The sequence below is a fragment of the Palaemon carinicauda genome, chromosome 30 (assembly GCF_036898095.1).
Source record: "Palaemon carinicauda isolate YSFRI2023 chromosome 30, ASM3689809v2, whole genome shotgun sequence".
Lineage (NCBI taxonomy): Eukaryota > Metazoa > Arthropoda > Malacostraca > Decapoda > Palaemonidae > Palaemon > Palaemon carinicauda.
This window is the reverse complement of record NC_090754.1, coordinates 54,236,947-54,256,804: the sequence shown is the minus strand read 5'-3', so window position 1 is coordinate 54,256,804 and position 19,858 is coordinate 54,236,947. Positions and strand designations below refer to the sequence as shown.

Genomic DNA, 19,858 nt, shown 5'->3' with positions numbered 1-19,858 from the left:
ATGCGAATGAATATTTACTTCTTTAATCTTTTTTTTTTTTTTTTTTTTTTTTTTTTTTCTTTTTTTTTTTTTTTTTTTGTGGATTCTTCCTTTACATCGGCCTCTTTTTTCGCATCTCCAAAATTTCACTTTTTTGTCGATTTTTGAACATTTATCGAACACACAAATCCATCATAAGTGAATTTCTCTTCCTTTTTCCCTTGATACGATTGAGTGATTACTGGCAGCCATTATCAGATACGAAGGGATACTGAAGTTGTTTATACATTCATTTAGAGTATTGTTAGCTATTTGTATTTTTACAATGTTCAAGAAATGTTTTGAGTAAAATAGCTAAATTAGGCAATTTAAAAGACATGTTAATTGTTCAGACTAAAATAGCTAAGTTAAGTAGTAATTGCTAATTATTTATTTGCGGTGGCGAACTGTCCGTGGTGGCGAATTGTTGGTGGAGAACTATCTTTTGTGGTGAATTGTTGGAGGCGAAATGTTGACAGCTAATTGTCATAATCCGAAGTTTACAATATTGCATGAAGTGGCCAGGCACAAATGGTAGTATATCTTTGCAGTGTAATTAACTTTTGGGTACCTGGGCAGTACTTCACTCTTGAAATTACTTCATTTTGTGTGCGGCCTTTGCTGCATTTCTTCAATTCTTAGAGGGTAATCTTTATTCAGTCTGAGCTTCACCTTAATTTTATCACGGTGTTTCATTGTTTTTGCGAAGTCTTGCTGATATAAACATTAGTTCAGATTGTAGACCTACTACTGGTTTAGCCATAAGCAAGTTGCAATGTCTACACTTTCCCAGGCAAGTACTGTAAAAACCAACTTAATACAACTTGATCGCTTATCTTTGCTCCATCGTGGCACGCTTTGCTCGCAATTCACATTATCTCCTTGCTCCAATGTACATGTTTTATTTGGCACTTTAACCGGGTGAGCGAATATTCTGCCATTACAGGAGATTTAATTGCATTTATTTTTTTTCTAACTTGGTACAACTTGAAAGCCTATCTTTGCTCCATCGTGGCATGCTTTGCTTGCAATTCACATTATCTCCTTGCTCCAATGTAGGCTACTTGTTTTATTTTGCTTTTTAGCCGGGTGAGCGAATATTCTGCCATTACAGGAGATTTAGTTTATTTGTTCTCTCTGCTCGTTCCTACAATACTATTCTCCTTGAATGTTTAGCTGATCCAAATGTTGTGGGTGACTTCCATTTCCTTATTTTTGAGACTTGATGGTCGGTGGTTACCTGGTGGTGTGCGTACTGATATTTGAAAGGGTTGTGACAGGGGATAGAAGAGCTTATGCCAAATTAGGGTAAATCCAGCAATTTTAAGAAAAAGTAAGTCTAATGACAGGGATAGCTTAATATGCCTTTTTCAACGCGTGAAGGTAAAGCCACTAGAAGAGGTAGATTCTGATTGAGTGTTAGTGAAAGTTTTTTTCTTCTACTCTTAAGAAAATGGTTTAATAGTTTATTTTTACTAATATTTGTGGAAATTGTGACGAAGTAATTGCTAATTTTTTTTCCTTTTTAAGTTATCCTAACTACTTCAGTAACCGAGCTAACCGTGAAATATGTATGTACTGGTAAAATAAGATTAAGAATACTTTACTTAGAAGCGTCAGCTGCTGGGCGCTTTTCTTGAGTAGAACTTAATGAGGTTTTATGCTTGAATGTTGTGACATTGTTTTCAGTGTACGCAACACCACCATACTCGAAATGAAATGTTTCTTTTCTAAAATAGACCATAGATAAGCGCTCGTAGCGAGAGAGATTTAGATCAAAATTTTACTATTCGAAATATACTTTAGACCTGTATCTTGCCTTAAAGGAAAAGTTATACGGAAACAGTTTTATAAACTTCCAGTTATTTCATGATCAAGTTAACGATAATCTTCATTTAAACACTTAAATTTTCATATTTTTACTCATTATTTGTGGAGTCGACATAAAGCTTAAGTTTTTTATTCTTTACATAATCTTTTTCTTTTGATGGTTTTGTCCAAGAAATTATGAAAATATTTTTGAAGTAAAAAAAAAAAAGAAAAAAAAAAAACTATGAAAAGTGTGATGTGCTTTTGAAAAAAGCAGAAAGTTACTCTCAAGTTGGTGATTAGTACACCTGTCTCCTAGTCCCGTCTATACACATTAAACTAACTTTTTTTATCGGCTTTGCAGATTTTTTTCTTAAACTATTTCTTCACTGACTTTAACCGGCCGGGGTGCATGAGTGTGGAGTATGCGTCTTGGTGGATCATCAGAGTCGTCATCATCTTTGTAGACTTTTTCTTAAACTATTTCTTCACTGACTTTAACCGGTTAGGGTGCATGATTGGAGTATGCGTCTCGGTGGATCATGCGATGCTTCAGTAGCTTTGCAGATTTTTCCTTTTATTTCTTCACTGACTTTAACCGGTTGAGGTGCATGAGAGTAAAGTGTGCATCTTCATGGATCATCAGTTGTTATCAGCTTTGCAGATTTTTTCTTAAACCATTTCTTCCCTGACTTTAACCGGTTGGGGTGCATGAGTGGAGTATGCGTTTCGGTGGATCATGAAACCCTTCAACAGCTTTGCAGTTTTTCCTTTTAATTATTTCTTCACTGACTTTAACCGGTTGAGGTGTATGAGAGTGGAGTATGCGTCTCGGTGGTTCATGCGACGCTTCAGTATCTGCAGATTTTTTCTTATTATTTTTTCACTGACTTTAACTGGTTGGGGGTGCATGAGTACGGAGTATGCGTCTTGGTGGATCATGCGACGCTTCAGCAGCTTTGCAGATTTCTCCATTTAACTATTTCTTCGCTGACTTTCACCAGTTGGGGTGCACGAGTGTTCTCCTCTCTCATTGCAAATTCTCTTTTCATACTGTGTTGCTCGACAGTCCTTCGCAACCCTTCACTTCTCACCGCCAAGGAAGCGTAGTTTGCGTAGCTCTATCCTTTCATTAAATAAATCCTTTATAACAAGTTTGTTTTTACCACGGCTGGAAACTAATCTCCATTATGGGGCTACTTCGAACTGAATACTTAATATTTGAAGTTCCTCTATATGAATAAGAATAAAACATTCACGTAGAAATTACTTGAACAATTTTGAACTGAGCTAACAGTTTGAAGTAATCGCCTAAAATAAACCTTCGCTCGAAATGCCATTCGCTCTTCATCTATCGTTCAAACTAGTTTCACTCCAAATGACTTTGCTCAAAATACCTTCGCTGAAAATAACTTCGTTTTAAAGGTATAGAACAGACTTTCAAACCAGTAATAACATTTCTAAAAGTTCATTCTCTCATGGTCTTTGACCTATTTAGATCTTTTTTGGACAATCCATATCATAGTCCTTTTTATCAGATATTGTTGTTGCCTTAAGCCCCTTCCACACAATGGGTAAATGCAGGACGGACACTCTGATTTGCCTGTAATTCTCTCGCTTGGAAACTTTTAACAGATCTAAATGTCAATAGCAGGCAGTAGGAGCACACAGGCGAACGTACGACATGGATTAGAAGTCTAGCTGAGGCCACAGTGCAGATGTATCTGACAACGTGGTCCCTAATCACACGCCCATCCAGTGCCTCAACGTGAGCACTGTTGTTGCAGATTGTCTGGCCCTTGCAATCAAGCATGTGCTCTTGCAATCAAGCACGTGCTCTTGCAATCAAGCACGTGCTCTTGCAATCATACAGTTGGGGCACTGTCACTTCGATTGTTTAACCATTGTTTACCCTTCTATGACGTCATCTACACTGGTGATCGCCACGCATAGGCTACCACAATATTGGCAGGTGTCTGTCTGCCGTGTATTTGCCCCTCCTGTGGAAGGAGCTTTATCAACGGTAACAATGATTGAGATCTTATTCCTCGACAATAACTGAAGAAGACTGATTATTAGTGAGATATAAACCACTTTTCAAAAGACATGATTTATCTTTATAATGACAATCGTTAAAAGAAAGTGAATGAAAAGAGGATTTCTCCATTTAAATATTTTGAGAAAGCGCTTCTCTCATTCTATAATGTAATAAGGTTTCTTTGTTTTACAAAGTCGTGCTGATATAAATTCTAGTTTTAGGCTTGTAGATCTACTGCTGGTTTAGCCATAAACCAGTTGCAACGTCTACACTTTCCCAGGCAAGCACGAATTTCTTTGACATCCATACCGAACTGTAAAAACAACTTTATGAAACTTTATAGATCATGTGAGTCTTCATCAGCAAGCCACGGTAGAACATAGATAAGAGATTGCTTATCTATGTTCTACTGTGGCTTGCTTTACTCTTAATTCACATTATCTCCTTGCTCCAATGTACACCTTTCACTTAGCATGTTAGCCGCGTGAGGGAGTATTTTGGAATTACAAGACACTTTAATGGATTTATTTTTTCTTTGCCTGTTTCCACAATACTATTCTCCTTGAATGTTTATCTGGTTCAAATGTTGTGGGTGACTTTCTTCCATTTCCTTATTTTTGAGACATCAGAGGTGATTGGTGGTTACCTGGTGGTGTGCGTCCTGGTATTTGAGAAGATTGTCACAGGTGATAATGGCCTTTTGCTAAATTAAAGGAAATTCGTCAATTATAAGTCTTGTGATAGTTTAGTGAGCTTTAGTCAACGACTAAAGGTAAAGTCGCCAGTAAGAAAAGAAAAGTAGATTCGGATGAAGTGGCAGTGAAATAGAGAAATTACTTAATCATATGACCTTTAAAGTGATTTCTATCATTCCTTTAAAGTTATTCTAAATCTTTAGTAACTGAGTTAAACGTGAAATGTGTGCTGGTAAAATAAGATGAAAAATATTTTACTTGGTAGCGTAAACTGCTCGGCTTGGTGTTTTTTTTTTTTTTTTCTAAGTAGAACCAAATTTAAGTATGCAAGAACTTTGTACTCGAAATAAAATATCTTTTATTTTCGAAAAGGCACTCTAGATAAGCCCATGCAGGGAGAAAATTTCGATAAAATATCTTAGAGGAAAGGTTAAACAGAAGCAGTTTGTAATCTTTCATAGGGATGTCTAAACTTCCATAAGTATGTCATGACAAAGTACTATAATTAGTCATTTGGGAATTTATCCTTTCATATTTTTACTCATTTAAATATTTATACTCGCATTTGTGGAGTGTTCAAAAATACCAAAGCCAGCATAATGCTCATATTTTCATATCTCATTATATGTGGTGTTCAAAAATTGCATAGCCAGCTTAAAGCTTAAAGTATAGTAAAAGTTTTTCTTTATATGGTTGCTTGTCCAAAAAATTATAAAATCTTTAAAATTAAACAACAAATCTATGAAAATTGTTCTGGGCTTTATTGAACAAGCATTTCTTGTGCTAGTTTATTTGTAGTCTACCAGTTTCACGGTTTCATAATGTGAACTAGCTACTCATTGAAGCCAGGTTTTATAGACTTTGAATCCTTTTCCATAATTATTTTTCCTCTTTACAGATGGAGCAATATAAATTCTTTCTTAATATCATCTTGGTTTTTAAGACCTTTTCTTGTATGCTCTGTGATCAGTAAGTTTACAATATTGCATAAAGATACCAGGCACAAATGGTAGTATATCTTTGCAATGTAATTAACTTTGAAGTACCTGGGCAGTACTTCACTATTGAAATTACTTCATTTTGTGTACGGCCTTTGCTGCATTTCTTCAATTCTTAGAGGGTAATATCTCTCTTCAGTCTGAGTTTCACCCCAATTTTTTCCTTGCGTTACATTGCTCAGCGAAGTCCTGCTGATATAAACATTAGTTCAGATTGTAGACCTACTACTGGTTTAGCCATAAACAAGTTGCAATGTCTACACTTTCCCAGGCAAGTACTGTAAAAACCAACTTAATACAACTTGATCGCTTATCTTTGCTCATCGTGGCACGCTTTGCTCGCAATTGACATTATCTCCTTGCTCCAATGTACGTGTTTTATTTTGCTCTTTAGCCGGGTGAGCGAATATTCTGCCATTACAGGAGGTTTAATTTAATTTATTTTTTATCTCTGCTCGTTCCTACAATACTATTCTCCTTTGATGTTTAGCTGATCCAAATGTTGTGGGCGACTTCCATTTCCTCATTTTTGAGACATAAGAGATGGTAGGTGGTTACCTGGTGGTGTGCGTCCTGGTATTTGAGAAGATTGTGACAGGAGATAATGGCCTTTTGCTAAATTAAAGGAAATTCATTAACTATAAATCTTGTGATAGTTTAATAAGCTTTAATCAACGACTGAAGGATAAGTCGCCAGTAAGAATAGAAAAGTAGACTCGGATGAAATTGGCAGTGAAATAGAGAAATTACTTAATTATATGACTTTTTAAAGTAATTTCTATTATTCCTTTTAAGTTATTCTAAAATCTTTAGTAACCGAGCTAACCGTGAAATGTGTGCTGGTAAAATAAGATGAAAAATATTTTACTTGGTAGCGTAAACTACTCAGCTTGGTGTTTTTCCCTAAATAGAACCAAATTTTTTAAGTACACAAGAACTTTGTACTCGGAATGAAATATTTTTTTATTTTCGAAAAGGCACTCTAGATAAGCCCATGCAGGGAGAAAATTTCGATAAAATATCTTAGAGGAAAGGTTAAACAGAAGCAGTTTGTAATCTTTCATAGGTATGTCTAAACTTCCATAAGTATGTCATGACAAAGTACTATAATTAGTCATTTGGGAGCTCAACCTTTCATATTTTTACTCATTTAAATATTTATACTCTCATTTGTGGAGTGTTCAAAAATACCAAAGCCAGCATAATGCTCAAATTTTCATATCTACTCTCATTATTTGTTGAAAAATTTCATAGTCAGCATAAAGCTTAAAGTATAGTAAAGTTTTTCTTTATATGATTGCTTGTCCAAAAAATTATAAAATCTTTAAAATTAAAAAACGAATCTATGAAAATTGTTCTGGGCTTTATTGAACAAGCATTTCTTGTGCTAGTTTATTTGTAGTCTACCAGTTTCACGGTTTCATAATGTGAACCAGCTACTCACTGAAGCCAGGTTTTATAGACTTGGAATCCTTTTCCATAATTATTTTTCCTCTTTACAGATGGAGCAATATACATTCTTTCTTAATTTGATCTTGGTTTTTAAGACATTTTCTTGTATGCTCTGTGATCAGTAAGTTTACAATATTGCATAAAGATACCAGGCACAAATGGTAGTATATCTTTGCAATGTAACTTTGAAGTACCTGGGCAGTTCTTCACTATTGAAATTACCTTATTTTGTGTACGGCCTTTGCTGCATTTCTTCAATTCTTAGAGGGTAATATCTCTCTTCACTCTGAGTTTCACCCCAATTTTTTCCTTGCGTTACATTGTTCAGCGAAGTCTTGCTGATATAAACATTAGTTCAGATTGTAGACCTACTACTGGTTTAGCCATAAACAAGTTGCAATGTCTACACTTTCCCAGGCAAGTACTGTAAAAACCAACTTAATACAACTTGATCGCTTATCTTTGCTCCATCATGGCACGCTTTGCTCGCAATTGACATTATCTCCTTGCTCCAATGTACGTGTTTTATTTTGCTTTTTAGCCGGGTGAGCGAATATTCTGCCATTACAGGAGATTTAATTTAATTTATTTTTTCTCTGCTCGTTCCTACAATACTATTCTCCTTGAATGTTTAGCTGGTCCAAATGTTGTGGGTGACTTCCATTTCCTTATTTTTGAGACTTGATGGTCGGTGGTTACCTGGTGGTGTGCGTACTGGTATTTGAAAGGGTTGTGACAGGGGATAGAGCTTATTCCAAATTAGGGTAAATCTAGCAATTTTAAGAAAAAGGAGGTCTAATGACAGGGATAGCTTAATAAGCTTTTTTCAACGACTGAAGGTAAAGCCACTAGAAGAGGTAGATTCTGATTTAAGTGGAAGAGAAAGATTTTTTTTTTCTACTTTTAAGAAAATGGTTTAATTTATAGTTTAGTTTATTTTTACTAATATTTGTGTAAATTGTGACGAAGTAATTGCTATGTTTTTCTTTAAGTTATCCTAACTACTTTAGTAACTGAGCTAACCGTGAAATATGTATTTACTGGTAAAATAAGATTAAGAATACTTTACTTAGAAGCGTCAGCTGCTTGGCGCTATTCTTGAGTAGAACTTAATGAGGATTTATGCTTGAATGTTGTGACATTGTTTTCAGTGTACGCAACACCACCATACTCGAAATGAAATGTTTCTTTTCTAAAATAGACCATAGATAAGCGCTCGTAGCGAGAGAGATTTAGATCAAAATTTTACTATTCGAAATATACTTTAAGGAAAAGTTATACGGAAACAGTTTTATAAACTTTCATAGTTATTTCATGACCAAGTTAACGATAATCTTCATTTAGACCTAAATGTTCATATTTTTACTCTTATTTGTGGAGTCGACATAAAGCTTAAGTTTTTTATTCTTTACATAATCTTTTTCTTTTGATTGTTTTGTCCAAGAAATTATGAAAAAATATTGCTGAAGTTAAAAAAAAAAAACTCTGAAAAGTGTGACTAGTACACCTGTTCCCTGGCCCCGTCTATACATATTAAACTATTTTTTTGGGGGGGGTGGGAGGAGGGTTTCATAATGTGATTTCCTTAGCTTTCGCCATAGCCCAGGTTTTGTAGACTTACCAGGTTCATGGCTTAAAGGAATCTCCTGTTCTTTCTTTTTTCCCTAAGTGGATCAATATACATGCTTTAATGTAGTATTTAACCCATTATCCTATTGTATGCTCTAACTGGGATCAATGAGTTTGTAATATTGCATACAGATGGCTGGCACAAATTAAATCTTTGCTGCAATGTTATTTGCTTATGGGTATTTGAGATTGCTATTGAAGGTAATTTATTTAGCGTAGGCCTTTGCTTCTCTTGTTAATGAGGGTCATCTCTTCTTTATTCAGTCTGAGCTTCTTTCATTTCATTATGGGTTGTTTTTTAAAGTCTCTGATATCGCCATTTTAATTGTTGTTTTTAGATTGGAGCCCCTTGCAGCGAAGGGGACCCTGGGCTCTTGCGCTAGGGCAGTCCGTAAGTTGAGGCTATAAAAGGGGTAACTAGTTTAGTGTCCATCTATTGCTGGTGTAGCTATAAGCTAGTTGCAGGGTCTACACTAAACCAGACAATTAAGAATTTCTTTGACATCCATACCAAACTGTAACAACCAACATTAATTTTCTGATAAATATATCAAAACTTTAGTTTAGAGCGCAACTGAACGTCCATCCACTTATCGAACGAAGACGAAGAAAAAATCTCAAATTTGGGGCAGCGACAACTCGCACTCTCCACATGTCATTAACTACCTCGTTAACTAGGATTTGAATCGGGTTTAAGGTAGTTTCAGGTCCCATGAAGATATGCTCTCTATTTTAAAGGACGAAAGATTTGTATACGTGTAGGAACGTCAGCTTTTTTATACACAAGATTGTGCTAGGATTGAAAATTAAGGTGTTACAAAGGTCCACCAAACTACAAAGTAACCCAATAGGGTAAAAGTTCTCGTCAAATGTCTGACTTTTTTTTCTGGACAAATCTGTCGGTTAAAGCATTTTAGAAACTGGTGTATTTGGGCGTAAGCCCGTCGATCAAGTCTCCAAGCTTTAATCGTGTGAGGTATCAGCCCAAGGTCTATAGACCTTGTATCAGCCATAACTGGGATTACACGGACGGACAGTTCGTCGAACCTGCTTGTCAAACGGTTCGTAGAGGTGTAGTCAGCCACAAATGCAAGTTTTTTTTTTTTTTTTTGGACATTGAAGCTCCGCCCACAATTGTCAGGCGAGAACAGACATTCTTCGATCCGTTCGACGAACGTGTTAGACTACCAAATCTCCCCCGTTCTCTCATACGTTCGAACATCACTTCAAACACTTCTGTCGAACCACGTTCGACGAACTGTTCGACAGTATACACCGGCTAATATTTAAAGGACAGAAGACTGTTTTCTGTATAGGCTAAACATGCTTTCATATCCTCATCCCCTTCTGGCTCGCTTCAGTTTATCAATTTTTCTGCAACGTTGTTTTTTTCAACCTTAATATTGGAATGCCTCTTGATTCATAAGATCTAGCATTGTTCGAGGAACTTAGTTTAAGGTGACGTCAGAAGCATAGAAGCGGCGAACAAAGTTAGTTCCGTAAAGATTTCTCTCCATGATTATCGAAAAAACGAGGGCTGTGCTAGTTAGTTGGTGGTTAAAGATTGGGGAGAAGTCGTTGCCTGTCATACGACGTTTTAGTTTTTAACCAATACTAGATTGAGACTGATTAGCATGTCCATATAAGGGGAAAAGGTCCTCGAAATATCCTATGAAATCTGTAATTCCATAACCACCCGTTGTTGTTGTTGTTGTTGTTCGAGAGAGAGAGAGAGAGAGAGAGAGAGAGAGAGAGAGAGAGAGAGAGAGAGAGAGAGAGAGAGAGAGAGAGAGTTAGTGTGTTGTAGTGAGTGAGAATCTATAATTCCATAACCACTCCTTGTTGTTCCGAACCTTCTTGGGAAATCTCTCTCTCTCTCTCTCTCTCTCTCTCTCTTTTTTTTTTTTTTTTTTTTTTTTTCTTTTTTTTTTTTTTTTTTTTTTTTTTTTTTTTTTTTTTTTTTTTTTTTTTTTTTTTAATCCGAGAGAATTCTTTATACTTACTAGCAGTCGTTTAGAATTAAGTTTGAAGAGATTTTTTTCACTCATGTTTTAAAGAATGTCCAACTGAAAATTATTTAACAAAAATTGGTTGCAATAATAAAAAACAATTACAGATTATGGATTAATGATACTTTTAATAGTAAATATTTATATTATGAATGATAACTGATAAACAATACAAGGACACCGATAAAAGACAATTCAAACCTGCCTTATATTTTATCCACTAAGTTAAAACCTTTGGCCTTTTTCCAGTCTTAAGACTGGATCCAAATGTTGTTTAAAACACTAATACCTAAAATCTAACAACGGACAAAAAGTTTCTCTTCAGGCAAAGGAAAACTCAAATATCGCTTGACAATTTCTTATTGGCTCAATTACCAATCTTTAAAAAAGTTTCTCATGGTGAAACTTTCACAATCTCTATTTTATCCAATTGTATAAGATAAGGAATTAATCACTGGGATGAAAAGGTGCTTCCTTTTGGTATGTAGAATCTCTTCTTTAGGTTTTAATAATAATAAGGATGAACGGCGTAAATAAGATAAAATATTGAAAATATTTTGTTCCGGTGGAAACTGTATCCTTGTGGTGCAAATATCAATTGTCTGATTTCACTGGTCTCGACATAACTTTCAGCAAGATGATGTTGCTTTCAAATGACTCTGTGACCCATCTCTTGCCAATCCTTCGCCCCTCAAGGAAGGAGGTCAGGAAAATTCTTTTGGACACTTCCCACGGGATCCCGCCTTCTGATTCTTATACCCTCGTTAGGTTGTGGCGCAGGTAAAGTAGAGCTAGACAGAACAAGATTATTGCTTATCATTAGGGATGAATCTGGTACTTTTTCTTAACTGGTACTGGAGGAATGTTCTTGCAATAAACCCTCCAAATGTTACCTAAGGCCTTTCTCCATAGCCTCTTCCAAAGGTATGACTTAGTCTTGACCGACTGCAGAAGGATCTTTTTAATGTCAAATGTTGCTAATATCATCGCTGAAAGGCACAAATCCCTTTCTAGCGTTATATAATTTTCCCATCCATGGTTCAGTTTTTAAAGTTCCTTGTTGTACTTGAACCTTGATATTTCTCTTATTACTCTTCCTGAATTATACTAGCTTAAAAGTAAAGAAACTTCCCTCCCTAAACGGCTATTTCTAATTCCCTGCAACAGAGATATCCCCACTTCTTTCAAAGTTGATCGTTTAAGAAGCGATAGAAAGAATTTTACCTTTAACTTATCCTCTACCATATATCCTTCCATAACTAACAGAAAAAAATAAATCCTTTAGGCTGTCTTAAATGGAAAAAGAAAGTTAAATTATACACACATCTACTTTGAAGTACTTTTGTATTAGTGTCCTGGGGTGTTGTATAGTTGCATCCTATAAACAGTTAATGTTGCCTGTAATAGGGCTTCAGTAAAAAGGATGTTTGGTGAATGTAGGTTCCAGTCTCTAGATTGGTTAAGTTTTTAACTAATTTGAATATTCTCATGTCATAAAGTTCTGGTTTACTCTTATTGAAATTATAACTTAGTATTGTAAGATAACGTCCCAAATTTAATCCCCTTTGCAACTCTTGGCACAAAACTTAAATTTTTGTTCTGGCTCTCAGAGAACACTACACGAGAATTTTCTTTATACGCGTACGAATGTCTCGTTCGTTCGTAGAGTATTACAGCTAACTCTTCTTGTTGGTACGGGCCTTTCCCTTGGTCGGCCCGTAGGTAACCTGTTTAAATATAAGGTGGGTTATCTCATTAATGGAAATTTGAAAGGTTTTTAGTGGTAGAGAAAGTTGTGGACAGGGTAAGGATGATGGTGGTAGTAGTAGAGGGCCATCATTTCACGGATAGTGGTGGTTTGAAAGTTGGGGGTATAAGGCCTTTGAATGGTAGGGAAAAAGGATGCAGGTGGGGTTATCCATCCCTTTACACCCTAAGGTCCCTTAGGTTAAGTTTAGAAAGTACAGAGGATGATGTGAATAGGGCCTTACAATGAGGGGATGAGATGGTGCGATGAGAATTTGAAGTCTTTACCTTGGTGGAGGTAGTCTTGAAAGCAACTGCGTGTCTGTCTCTATGCTTTCAACAAATTGCCTTTGCCAGTGTGGCCGCCACTTTCCCGGCCTGTGGTGTGTTGGTGTCTACTAGTAAATCACCCCTCAGCTGTGCTGTTTCTCTGCATTCTAGTAAATAGTGCAAGAGGGCGTGTTGTGGTGTGACATCAGTGATCACACGGTCTCTGAATGTCGCCTCTGATTTCCCAATTTACCTTGTATCCCAACCGGAGCCTGTGTATACCTACAGCCTGTTTCCTTGGGGTATATTTGTCTATGGGTGGAGGTTCTAGCTCCGTGGCCCATTTGTACCATGTGGCAGAGGGAGAGCCCTTCTCTATCCCCATGTGTAGTTCCTTGATTAGGTTTTCCATGAGCTGTCTTTATTTTGTTTTTGATTTGTTGCAGTGACGGCTGTATGTGCACCTGTACATTTTGGATGTCTGGTGCTTTTGGCTAGCTCATCAGTCTTAACATTCCCTGGTATCCCGATGTGACTGGGGATCCAGTTTAGTGTTACTAGTCTGTTTCTTTCATTGTGCTGATATAGGAGGGATTTGATATCAGCTATCAGGGACTTGTTTTCTTTGTTTTTTTCCTGTTGTAGGGCTTGCATTGAGGATCATGAATCAGTATGAATGACTACTGGTCCTTCCTCATTTTCAATAGAGTATTTTAGTGCTTGTTGTATTGCAACAAGCTCTGTCTGCAGGGTGGAGACATTATTTGATGTTCTCCAGCATGCTGTGAATTTGCAGGAGTGAACTGCAACTCCCGCTGTTTGGGTTCCAGGAGCCACTGTACCATCTGTATAGTAGAGCTGTGCCCCTATTGTCTCTGCAGTGTGTATTGCTGCTTCTGCTGCGTTTCTAAGTTCCTCTATTGTGCAGTTTTCTTTTGCCTTCGAGAACTTGGTGTAGCTGAATTTAGCTACTTGCTTTTTCCATGGTGGAATGTGTTGTATACCCTGTGCTGTGTCTGGGTTTAGCTGTACGAGTATTTCAGTTAGGCCAAGGCTCTTTATGTTGTTACTATGGTCTTTGCCATAAGAGCTTGGGGTTTGAACTTCAGGATGTTTTAACAGTTCCTCTCTTACGAAATTCTATTTTTTCGTTACTCTTATAGCAACCCCCCTTGCTTCCTTCACCAGTTAAGCATAAAGAACTTTGCCTAACTTTGTTCGAAAACAGTCACTCAAATTAAATCGGTTATTAGATAGACTAATGCAGTATTCTAGAAGCTTTATCCCACCTCCGTCCAGATTGTTTAATGACATTCCTTATCAGTCTGTTTAATCGGTGACACTTCGGATGTTCAAACATATTGTATACGCTTTGCCTTTTGAGCAGGTGAACTAAAGTCTTCGTTTATAGTTTATATATGACTGATCTATTTTAACAAGTACTGATCTTATAAGAATTTCATATTCCATTACTTAAAGTTGGTAGTTATTCCTTAGTTTCCTTTCCTAACTTTACCCATTGGGAGCCTTTGGGCTTGTAACATTTTGTTTTTGGAGGAGGAGGGAGGAGGAGGAAGGAGGAGGAGGAGGAGGAGGAGGAAGGAGGAGGAGGAGGAGGAAGGAGGAGGAGGAGGAAGGAGGAGGAGGAAGGAGGAGGAGGAAGGAGGAGGAAGGAGGAAGGAGGAGGAGGAGGAAGGAGGAGGAGGAGGAAGGAGGAGGAGGAGGAAGTAGGAGGAGGAGGAAGTAGGAGGAGGAGGAAGGAGGAGGAGGAGGAGGAGGGAGGAGGAGGAGGAGGGAGGAGGAGGAGGAGGGAGGAGGAGGAGGAGGGAGGAGGAGGAGGAAGGAGGAAGGAGGAGGAAGGAGGAAGGAGGAGGAGGAGGAAGGAGGAGGAGGAGGAAGGAGGAGGAGGAGGAAGGAGGAGGAGGAGGAAGGAGGAGGAGGAGGAAGGAGGAGGAGGAGGAAGGAGGAGGAGGAGGAGGAGGAAGAGGAGGAAGAGGAGGAGGAGGACCTGCTGTTGCTAGTTAACTTGGACTGATTTTTCTGCCAGTATAAACTCCCCGTCCAGAAAGGGAGCAGTAGATATGTTATTTCCCCTTGGTAGAAAGAATTTTTTTGTCTGAAATAGTATTAATACTTTTAATGGTATGTTATATAGCTATCCTTGACAGATTTCTCGGAAAATAAGAATTTAAATCCTACATGGCTATAGAAACGGTTGGCCATCGAAACTTGGCCACCTCTTGGTGGCAAAAGGTGACCCATGTATACATCATCTTAGTTTTACAAATTGTAATTTATAGTTATCTATTAGTGTCTTTAGCAAATTTTACACGAGGATAATACAACTAGGTATTTGAAGTAAATTATAAATGACTGCCAGTGTGATTCACATTTATCAATCTTTTTTTTTTTTTTTTTCAAAAACCATCTTGGATTTATTGGTCTTAGTTTACTGTAACAAACTTTAGTAATTTGATTTTCCGTAGTTTTTTTTTTTTTCATTTTATTTTTTTATTTTTTTTCCAGAATGGGACATCCCATGCATTATTTCGACTTGGTCTAATGTAACGTGAGTATTAAATATGCATGATATTGGTCAAGAAAACTAGTTTCTTATTTTTGTTTGTTCTAGATTAGTTAAATTGTTCTTAAAGGATTGAGAAATTTTCATGGAAAGTAAATCTACCTGTTTTCTAAATTATTTTAAAAGACAATCTATACTAGTATATAGTACTTAGCCTAGTATACCTGAAACTTTATAATCATAATTTATAGTACTATATAAGAGTGCCATGCCTTTTTCTCCAAAAGCATTTCAACTTTTTGAATTCTACAAAACGCTTTGTCTTAAATTCATGGTTTCAGTTTGGTATGCAAAAGTTTTCTGATAGTTAATTTACTTTAAAGGTCTGATTTCATAGTCCTATATATCACACAGGTTAATGTACCTACAATATCAGGTTATTTTATAGCCTACATTATTAGGTAATGAGAGTAGGCCTACCACACTGCTTATTGAGTTTTGTCAAATCCACACTGTAGAAGTGCTTGGAAAACAGGATAAGTCAGTTTCTGGGAAGCCTTAATGTCTATAAAGTCTCATCGGATGTCCATGTAAGCTTGTTGTATAGTCTTGTTAAATCCTAGACCACAATTGATGTCTTAAAGTTTCTTGTAGCAAAATTTCTTTACTTTTTCTAGTGGGGTACTTCAATTCCATAAATTTTAAAGTAATGCAGGGTAATTTCTTAATGTTCTAGAATAGCGTTTTGGTTTCATGCGAACATATAAAATTTTACTACAAAGTGTTTTAAGATTGTCCTGTCGTTAAGACACTTTACTATTTGATTTAGTTACTGCTAAAATATAAGTTTCCTGTGACACTAAAGAACCCATTTTCTATAGATGCATAATCATATTCTTTAAAATATCAAGATTTTAGCTGTCATCACGCTGAAATGTCTTAGCGTATTCAAGAATTTTCTTATTGATGTTCCCCCTATACATTTGAAAGACTGAATAAGACTTTTAGAAATAATTTCTCAGAATTATTTACTTAAGTTTAAGTGATGTGCACTTAATACTGTAGAGAGTGGACAATGAATTAGGATTAATTCATTAAGTACGGTTTATCACTCATTTTTAAACCTGAATATAATCGTTGACCTAGTGATGGTGACTATATTTTTTTTTCTTTAGTTCATGAAATAATCATAGTGCATTATGAATACAGACAGTGTATAATGAAGGTATTAAGATTTCCTCAGCCTTGTTTATCAAAGCAGTTATTTAGGGAGAACAAACCCAGTAGTTTAGCACTTCTCCTAAAGGATGGGGGGGAGGGGGGGTTCTTAAAATCCTTGCCGTCCTTGGCTACTCCCACCATAACTTCAACTAGACCTCAAACTATACATCTGTTTCCTAATTTTGCTATGCAACCACTCGGGTTTAACTTTGCATTACTTTATTGAGGTTTGAGTCTCCCAGTTGCACCTCTGGGCAGAGGGACTCTTCATATGGACCAAATTTCAAAGATCCCTATTAAAAGAATTTGATAATCCATAAAAACATAATTTTAGTCTCCTACATTACAGAGACTAATAACTCCGACCTAAAGAGGTTTGGTAGTAAAGTAGATTTGGAGATTACCAAACCTCTTGTTTGGAAAGTCTCCCTTAAAAGGTTTGTAAAGGTAGACCGTATTACACTAAACATTGGGAAAACTGGGGATTGTGGGTATCGTATTAATATTAGTGGTACTGTAGTCTGTACTACAAAACTTACTCTACCTTATGGGTAGTTTCTAAATGATGACTAAGTCTCCCTTAGTCCCAATCTACACTTTACAAAATTATACTTGCAACTGAATTTAAATGTTCACCCGACTTGAGACTTTGACCAATGTAATTCAGTTGAATTGATATCAAAATCTGTAGTGAATTTGGTTTGAAATTCTTAAATGTAATATAGTCTTGTCTTTGTTTAGGAAATTTAAAGTTTGTCTATCAAAGCTTTTTTTTTTTGTAAATTCATTTTTTTTTATTATTATTAATTCAACAATATAAACCCTCTAAAAATAGTGTTGCCGTAAGGTTCTTCCTATGTGAATTTGATAAGAAATTAGTTGCTCTGTAAATTAACTTTTCCCCAAGTTTGTTAATGAAGAAATAAAAAATAGGGTACTATCTCGTATAGATAACATGGATTCTATTAAAAAATAGGCTACTATCTCGTATAGATAACATGGATTCTATTAAAAAAATAGGCTACTATCTCTTATAGATAACATGGATTCTATTAAAAAAAAAATAGGCTACTATCTCGTATAGATAACATGGATTCTATTAAAAAAAATAGGCTACTATCTCGTATAGATAACATGGATTCTATTAAAAAAAAATAGGCTACTATCTCGTATAGATAACATGGATTCTATTAAAAAAAAATAGGCTACTATCTCTTATAGATAACATGGATTCTATTAAAAAAAATAGGCTACTATCTCTTATAGATAACATGGATTCTATTAAAAAAAAAATAGGCTACTATCTCTTATAGATAACATGGATTCTATTAAAAAAAAATAGGCTACTATCTCTTATAGATAACATGGATTCTATTAAAAAAAAATAGGCTACTATCTCTTATAGATAACATGGATTCTATTAAAAAAAAAATAGGCTACTATCTCGTATAGATAACATGGATTCTATTAAAAAAAATAGGCTACTATCTCGTATAGATAACATGGATTCTATTAAAAAAAATAGGCTACTATCTCTTATAGATAACATGGATTCTATTAAAAAAAAAATAGGCTACTATCTCGTATAGATAACATGGATTCTATTAAAAAAAATAGGCTACTATCTCTTATAGATAACATGGATTCTATTAAAAAAAAAATAGGCTACTATCTCGTATAGATAACATGGATTCTATTAAAAAAAATAGGCTACTATCTCTTATAGATAACATGGATTCTATTAAAAAAAAAATAGGCTACTATCTCGTATAGATAACATGGATTCTATTAAAAAAAAATAGGCTACTATCTCTTATAGATAACATGGATTCTATTAAAAAAAAATAGGCTACTATCTCGTATAGATAACATGGATTCTATTAAAAAAAATAGGCTACTATCTCTTATAGATAACATGGATTCTATTAAAAAAAAAATAGGCTACTATCTCGTATAGATAACATGGATTCTATTAAAAAAAATAGGCTACTATCTCTTATAGATAACATGGATTCTATTAAAAAAAAAATAGGCTACTATCTCGTATAGATAACATGGATTCTATTAAAAAAAATAGGCTACTATCTCTTATAGATAACATGGATTCTATTAAAAAAAAAATAGGCTACTATCTCGTATAGATAACATGGATTCTATTAAAAAAAAATAGGCTACTATCTCTTATAGATAACATGGATTCTATTAAAAAAAAAATAGGCTACTATCTCGTATAGATAACATGGATTCTATTAAAAAAAATAGGCTACTATCTCGTATAGATAACATGGATTCTATTAAAAAAAATAGGCTACTATCTCTTATAGATAACATGGATTCTATTAAAAAAAAAATAGGCTACTATCTCGTATAGATAACATGGATTCTATTAAAAAAAATAGGCTACTATCTCTTATAGATAACATGGATTCTATTAAAAAAAAAATAGGCTACTATCTCGTATAGATAACATGGATTCTATTAAAAAAAATAGGCTACTATCTCGTATAGATAACATGGATTCTATTAAAAAAAATAGGCTACTATCTCTTATAGATAACATGGATTCTATTAAAAAAAAAATAGGCTACTATCTCGTATAGATAACATGGATTCTATTAAAAAAAATAGGCTACTATCTCGTATAGATAACATGGATTCTATTAAAAAAAATAGGCTACTATCTCGTATAGATAACATGGATTCTATTAAAAAAAATAGGCTACTATCTCATATAGATAACATGGATTCTATTAAAAAAAAAAATAGGCTACTATCTCGTATAGATAACATGGATTCTATTAAAAAAAAAATAGGCTACTATCTCGTATAGATAACATGGATTCTATTAAAAAAAAAATAGGCTACTATCTCGTATAGATAACATGGATTCTATTAAAAAAAAAATAGGCTACTATCTCGTATAGATAACATGGATTCTATTAGAAAATGGGCTACTATCTCGTATAGATAACATGGATTCTATTAGAAAATGGGCTACTATCTCGTATAGATAACATGGATTCTATTAAAAAAATAGGCTACTATCTCGTATAGATAACATGGATTCTATTAAAAAAATAGGCTACTATCTCTTATAGATAACATGGATTCTATTAAAAAAAAAATAGGCTACTATCTCGTATAGATAACATGGATTCTATTAAAAAAAAATAGGCTACTATCTCGTATAGATAACATGGATTCTATTAAAAAAATAGGCTACTATCTCGTATAGATAACATGGATTCTATTAAAAAAAAAATAGGCTACCATCTCGTATAGATAACATGGATTATATTAAAAAAAAATAGGCTACTATCTCGTATAGATAACATGGATTCTATTAGAAAATGGGCTACTATCTCGTATAGATAACATGGATTCTATTAAAAAAATAGGCTACTATCTCGTATAGATAACATGGATTCTATTAAAAAAAATAGGCTACT

General features: G+C 35.0%; 1 long non-coding RNA gene across 3 annotated transcripts in view; it reads left to right on the top strand.

Moving 5' to 3' along the window:
• Window positions 1-19,858, top strand: part of LOC137623119 (uncharacterized) — a 54,837-nt gene that overhangs the window by 29,068 nt on the left and 5,911 nt on the right. For all 3 annotated transcript variants that reach the window (XR_011040558.1, XR_011040560.1, XR_011040559.1), the window contains exon 2: window positions 15,191-15,233. This is a non-coding gene — a long non-coding RNA (uncharacterized lncRNA). The remainder of the gene's footprint in view (window positions 1-15,190; window positions 15,234-19,858) is intronic.